Here is a 7,121-nt window from a genome sequence, read left to right on the forward strand (position 1 = left end):
TGTGATAGGTAGGAGAGGAAGGAAGCAAAGCTCAGATGTCATCTAAACTGCATTTTAGCAGTTCTGGTACACAGTTTGGTGGAGGAAGAGGTGAAACTAATAGTTATAATTAAGGTTTTAGACTTTTCTAAGCTATCTATCATAAGTAACCAAGAGCTGACTGAAATCAACGGTTAACAGTGGTAAATTGGTAGCTTTCTGTGACAAAAAACAACCTGAAACATTTTTCCAGTATTCTGATCATTTTAATACAAATTTGTATTTACTAGGAGGAATAGGCAATGGATAGATTCTGTAATTTATACTGTCATGCAGGTGTTTTATTCCAGTTTTTGATTGCATGGCTTTTTCTTTAAAAGTTTTGATCAAGGACATACTTGTTCATTTTTTTTTTAAGTGCACTAATCTATTTTCTGTATCTTCTTACCTGTGATGTCTTCCCAGAAAGCAACCAAAGAGATTAAAACTAGGAACTGTTGTTGGTTATTGTGATAGCCGAAGAATGATCATGGGATAACAATGCAATCAGAAGAACAGGAGCCAAACTATTCTCAGCCAGTGGTCTAGCAATAACAAAATTGGGGCATGAAATTTCTGAAATTGCTTTCTTCGGATTAAAATCACTCTTGAGAAACAATTTGGAAATTGTCATTTGAATTTAGTAATCAGATGTCAATGAAAAATTGCACTAGCCTTTATGTTTCAACATGTGTATACATATTATCATCTTACTTTTAGGTAAGGAAGATAGACGTCAAGTCAAAAAGAAGGCTGTGAATAGAATGGTATTTTTATATAAGGGAAGAAAGGATGAAATGGCATTTTTCAAGCATTTAGGAAACTAACAACTTGATTCCAATAAACACTTTTAAAGTGTAAAGGGTAACTGCAAAGTAAAAAAATTTAGAATGAGCATCATTTTTTAAAAGCTCCTACAGTCTCAAAGGAATAGGAAGTTGTCAGCCTTTTAATGAAAATCCCTTTCCATACATTAAGGCACTTCAGAATTTCTCTAGAAAGAGTCATTTGAAACTTTCCTTAGTGGCTTCAATTGTACGTGAATTAGATGAGAACTTAAAAACCTAAGAACACAATATATTGAATGGAGATGTGTATATATGGGCCAATAACCCAGGACTTTGCTTCTTTATTACTTAGAAACAATAAGCAATAGGAAAATACTTTAAAAGGGAAAATGTAAACTTGTCCTACTTTCCAGGCCCAGATTTTTTCACGTTTCACCAACATACATTTTTCTCTCTAATTGCACTAACATCTGAAATGATTCAGGTAATGTTTGTTAGTCAAACGATTCTAAAATAATTGCAAGTCAATGGAAACTTCCTGGTTTCAAGAGTGTGAAGCAGACTTTAAATGCTATTTTAATATTTTGGCAACAAAAGTTATATATATTGCTAATCCCCAAACTGGAAGAATCGTAACTGCATCTGTTTGAATCATGAATGGGGGAAATGTTCTATTTTGATCTTAATGTTTGAAATGTCTCTTTACAAAGTTAAAGCCTGATTATATTCATTCATTCATTCAATCGTATTTACTGAGCACTTACTGTGTGCAAAGCATTTTACTAAGCGCTTGGGAAATATAAGTCGGTAATATAGAGACAGTCCCTACCCAACAACCGGCTCACAGCATAACCCATGAGCGAAACAAAATACACATATTTCTCTTGCTTTCTGAAGAGTGAAGAAAAGTACTAAAATGTTTGAAATCGTGGCAATGGATAGAGTTAAGGTGAAAAGCAAAAGGTAAGAGAAAAATCAATAGTAAAAGTGTTCTACAGGGAGGAAAATGGCATGAATCATGCTGTGAGTAGGGATAAATGTTTGGAAACCATATGGTGGATTTTGGCAGTAAGCGTATTTACACTTGCAAACAATGCAGAGTAGTTCCAGACATGCATCATTTTTACTGTGCAATTGCAATGGCTTTTCCTTTCTTCCACAGATCATGTGAGCATTGTTGGTGATAGAATTTCAAGGATCCAAGCCTTCCAAAGTTCTAAGCATCTATATTCCCAAGACAACTACCTAAAAATAGGATCCTTTATTATTTACAAGGAGAAACCAACAGAGAATGTTTGGCATCTATTTTGGCAGATGCATGGGTTAATAACAGCAATACATTTAGATCCAAAACATCCTAAGTGCCATGATAATAAAACCAGCATAGTGGCTGACTGTGAAATTAAAGGGTTTCATTTTGCTATTCCCCTAAACTTTTTGCCACATTTAGATATTACATTTATTATAAAAGCCAACCACCATAAAATTATAGTTTACTCTCTGGCAGAGGCATCAAAAGGTTTTGTTTTTCTATTTTGCTTAAAAAAAGTGCTGTATTAACTGATTGAGTTTACTACAAAAGTTGACTACCATTACATTGTGGTTTGGAGAAATTGTATTTTAAAACATTTCCTAAACTTTCCTTGTAAACCAAGTTCAGGATTTTTAGACAATTACAAAAGAGGGAAATACACTCAGGCTGCCAATATGAAATTTTGGCCCTTGATGTTGTTACACTGATTAAAGAAACTCCTATATAAAATGCATTGTGCTTAATTAGCTTTTCTCCAAAATCAGACTACTTAATGATGGCAAGGGAAAGGTTTAGAAACCAAATATATCAAAACATTTTCTTAACATGAAATGAGTCAATATGGATGTCCTCTAGGGTTTTAATAAAATCTAAAATATCTTCAGTAATGGGTACATAGACAATAAACCCATGCATGATTTTACAATCCCCTTACACACAACGTACATGTAAAGATTGTGAATTGCTACAACAGGGTTCCTAGGCTGAGTACATAGTGCCATTTGTGTTTCTACCTCATATCACAATCTTTCTGAAACCTGTGCTTGAATTATTCCATTTGTAAGTACTGTCAGGAAGTTTTGTTTTCTGCTCTTCTCTCCCACTGTACACAATTATGCAATATGAAACCCTGCTGTTGGGCCAGCAGGACTCTTGCGGGAATCTAGTGGCCCGAGTTTTGGTCTTGGTTCTGGCTGATGGGAGTTATGCATTATGCCATCAGTGATAAAGGTTTCTGACCCGAGAATTACTTGGGGCTTCTCGTGAAGTAGAAAGGCCCAAAAAGGACTCCTGAAAAATAACTGGTAAATGAGAACAGCAAAGACCAAAGCTGCAGCAGCGAGGGTGTTGTGTTAGAAGGCTGGCACTCCCTTCAGCTGCATATGGATGCTGCACACAAAAAAAACCCCCTGCCTGTTTGTACTTCATGCCCCTGCAGGCACATGACCGGCATATGGGGGTGGTGCAAGTCGGTGGCACTTAATACTAATTATGGTATTTGTTAAGCACTTATTATGTGCCAAGCACTGTTCTAAGCGCTGGGATGGATCAAGGTAATCAGGTTGTCCCATGTGGAGCTCACAGTCTTAATCTCCATTTTACAGATAACTGAGGCACAGAGAATTTGCCCAAGGTCACACAGCAGACAGATGGCGGAGCCGGGATAAGAACCCATGTCCTCTGACCCTCAAGCCCATGCTCTTGTCACTAGGCCCATGTTGCTTCTCAGTTCACACTTCAATCATTTCCTTCCCACAGGCTTGAAGTTTCAAGGCCAAAGCTTGCCTGTTGTTCCTGGTGGGCGTTTCTATCAAAACCCTTCATCATCATGATGCCACACCAATGATTTGGCATCACTATATCTTTAAAATATTCCTTCTGCTCTGCCTAGTTATGGTTTTACCATTTTAGGTCATGTACTATTGCATGCAATGTTTTCCTCATTTGACCCATGCAGGGATTATGAAATCTGTGACTTTCCATTTTGTTCTGGGTAGCATTGGCTCTCTACATCCTCATAAACAAACCATTCCTCATGATTTAAGTCTTAATAGCTGCCTGGTAGACAATACCTCAGACAACCATTCACTTCTTGCACTGCTGGAGTCAAGATAGGACTCCTTTCCCTCAGAGGGCTACTTTGAAACTTCATGTAATAATAATAATAACAATGGCATTTACTAAGCACTTACTATGTGCAAAGCACTGTTCTAAGCGCTGGGGAGGTTACAAGGTGATCAGGTTGTCCCACGGGGGGCTCACAGTCTTAATTCCCATTTTACAGATGAGGTAACTGAGGCACAGAGAGGTTAAGTGACTTAAGCCACACAGCTGACAAGTGGTGGAGCCGGGATTTGAACCCCTGACCTCCGACTCCAAAGCCCGTGCTCTTTCCACTGAGCCACGCTGCTTCCCCTCACAAACAATGTTAAAAATGATGCATGTCTGGAACTACTCTGCATTGTTTGCGAGATGTACATATTCTTCAACCATTTACATGGTTTGGTGACATTTTTACACTTCGATCATTACTGAAAATTTAGCAAGTATTAAGCAATGGCCAATCCAGCTCTCTGAATCACACATAATAGCAGGAATAGAAGCAACCTTCTAACTGGTTATCAGAAACTGATATAATCAACAAAGCACCACAACCTATAGCTTGGATACAATGAAGACACATATTTTTAAAATTTTATATTATTGAATGTAAATTTGAATTGAGCCCATTCACTGAATAGGAAGAGACCACCTCTTCAAACCCTTCAATCCCATGTATTTCGATTTTTTTCTCCACATTTCAGTATTAGTCTTTGAGTATTAAAATATCCCATGACAACCAGCAGTGTTGCCCTCCAAGCAAGGGAAAACATCACTAAGCAGCCAAAATTGGTTTGTAGCATGACATCATCCACATTTCTATGGCCCAGACTGCCTTTAAAGTACCAAACTAATAAGTCTGTTTCCTTCATTAAGTCTGCTCCTTAAGCGCAGAGAATGTGTTTTGCTGCTAGTGTTCTGCACTCAGACTCATTATTAATGGTATTTACTGAGCGCTTTCTATGTGCAGAGCACTCTACTAAGTGCTTGCGAGAGTATAACTCCCAATAAATCTTAATGTTTGATTTTTCTGGAACCAAGAGAGGCCAGATCCCCCTGCGCAGAGAAGCAACGCGGCTAATGGAAAGAGCAGGAGCCTGGGAGCCAGAGGACCTGCGTTCTAATCCCGGTTCCACCATTTGTCTGCTGTATGACCTTGGGCAAGTCTCTTAATTTCTCTGTGCTTCAGTTCTCTTTGGAGATTTTATGGGAATTCAATACCTGTTCTCTTTCCTACTCAGACTGTGAGCCCCATGTGGAACCTGATGATCTTGTAATATACCTCAACACTTAGTATAGTACTTGGGACATACTAAGTGCTTAACAAATATCACATTATTATTATTATTATTACTGAGGAGACTAGCCTGGGCCTGTTCTCCACCCCTCTGGATTATGGAAGGAATTTCAGGAGATCCAGATGGAGTCGGGTTTCCACAGAACCCTTTCAAACCCAGCAGAACGTCAAGAGGTGTCATAAATTTCTGGGGATTCTCTCCTTTCTCCAGGTATGAGTGATTCCCAGAAACTGATCCAGACTAGAGTCCAAAGCAGCAAAATATGGGTACCGTTTATACTTACATAATTACCTAGCTACATGATAGCCCCTCCCCAATATTTGAAGAGGGAATGAGATTGTTTTTTGTAGCACATAATTGTACACAGTGAAAGCTGCATGGGTTTTATGGACATAGTTCTGTACTTCCCAAGCACCTAGTTCAGTGTACCATACCAAGTGGGCCCCCCAAAATTGCTGCTGCTACTAACACTAATAGCTATAATCTACTTCCTCTAGATTGCAAGGTGCTTGAAGGCAGGGATTGTGTGTACTAACACTGTTGGACTCTCACAATCATGTAATACAGTGGTCGGCACACAGTAAGCCCTCAAATAATGGATCGATTATTGTTGTTATTAACAATGTGAACACCACCACCATGGCAGGAAGAAGGGCATACTAATTCATTTAGTGCCTACTTTAGCAGTACTTGGAAGCATGCAATAGAAGTATGATATGTAATCTTAAGTAACCTTTTATTTTTCCTTCTTCCCACTTCTATTTATTCTCTTTCTCACTGGCCTGAAGTCTTATATGACCATGTTACGGTCCTACTCCGGTTTTAATGTTACAAAACCTATGCAAAAGGAGGCACATTTCTGCAAGCACATGTAGTATGTTATTACATTCTCTGGACAAGTCACATTTAACCACAGAATAATTAAAAATAGGATTTCTGAAAGCTAGATTAAAACTTGTCCTGTCTCATTATATTCCTTACATAATGTTTTTCCACTGTTGGGGACTCCACTTTGCTACTCTTCTGTATGTCCCAGCACTGACTAAATACCATAACTGTGACAAAAGAGAGAAAAAGTGAGCCTGAAGGAGCAGAATGGAGATGTCAAGAACAAAAAACAGTAAACATCAATTTAACGTTTGATCATATAAACACGAAAAGGGAGAGATCATCCAATTCCTAAATGAAATATAAAAAGTAACAATTTTATGCAACTTGCTAAAGCAAATTGGTATTATAGGTTTTGAAAACCTTGCACCAAACATACACATTAGAAAATAGAAATTTTTTTTTACCAAATAAACCCATGAAAAAGGTTAAAGCAAGCACCTTGAATCTCAACATTTCAAATGGTTCACCTAATAGCCTTTTTCTCTCTTTAGTAAGTGATATTTATTCTGCTGTTTTCTAAATATAACCAGACAGTTTTTAAATATATCAGATGGGTTTTTTCATTTTTGTAAAGGAATTCTTAATTTGATAGGGCTCCTCATTTAGAAAAAAATTCAGATTACACTGATGTAAAATGCCTCCCAATAGTCATAGTCTGAAAGACCATGAAAAATACAATCTTTAGTTCAGCTAAATATACGTTACCTCTGAAGAATACAAGGTCAAGCCTTAGATCAAATATAATCACATGAACGGAGCATCATGTTTACTTCCATGAACCTGTTAAACAACTTAGGTATTTTAGATTAAAAAAAAAATGGTGGTTTCATTTAAATCTAGAGCCCGCCGCATAAATGTTTTAGTACACTTGTGCTAATTCCAACATTAGATGTTTAAGCTTGGCACAACTGTTTTAAGACACTATTCTTAAATAGAAATGACATTTCATACTGATGAAGACTGACCGTTTTCAAAGATGATGAAGATGGAGTG

This window comes from Tachyglossus aculeatus, chromosome 1 (genome assembly GCF_015852505.1).
Source record: "Tachyglossus aculeatus isolate mTacAcu1 chromosome 1, mTacAcu1.pri, whole genome shotgun sequence".
Taxonomy (NCBI): Eukaryota; Metazoa; Chordata; class Mammalia; order Monotremata; family Tachyglossidae; genus Tachyglossus; species Tachyglossus aculeatus.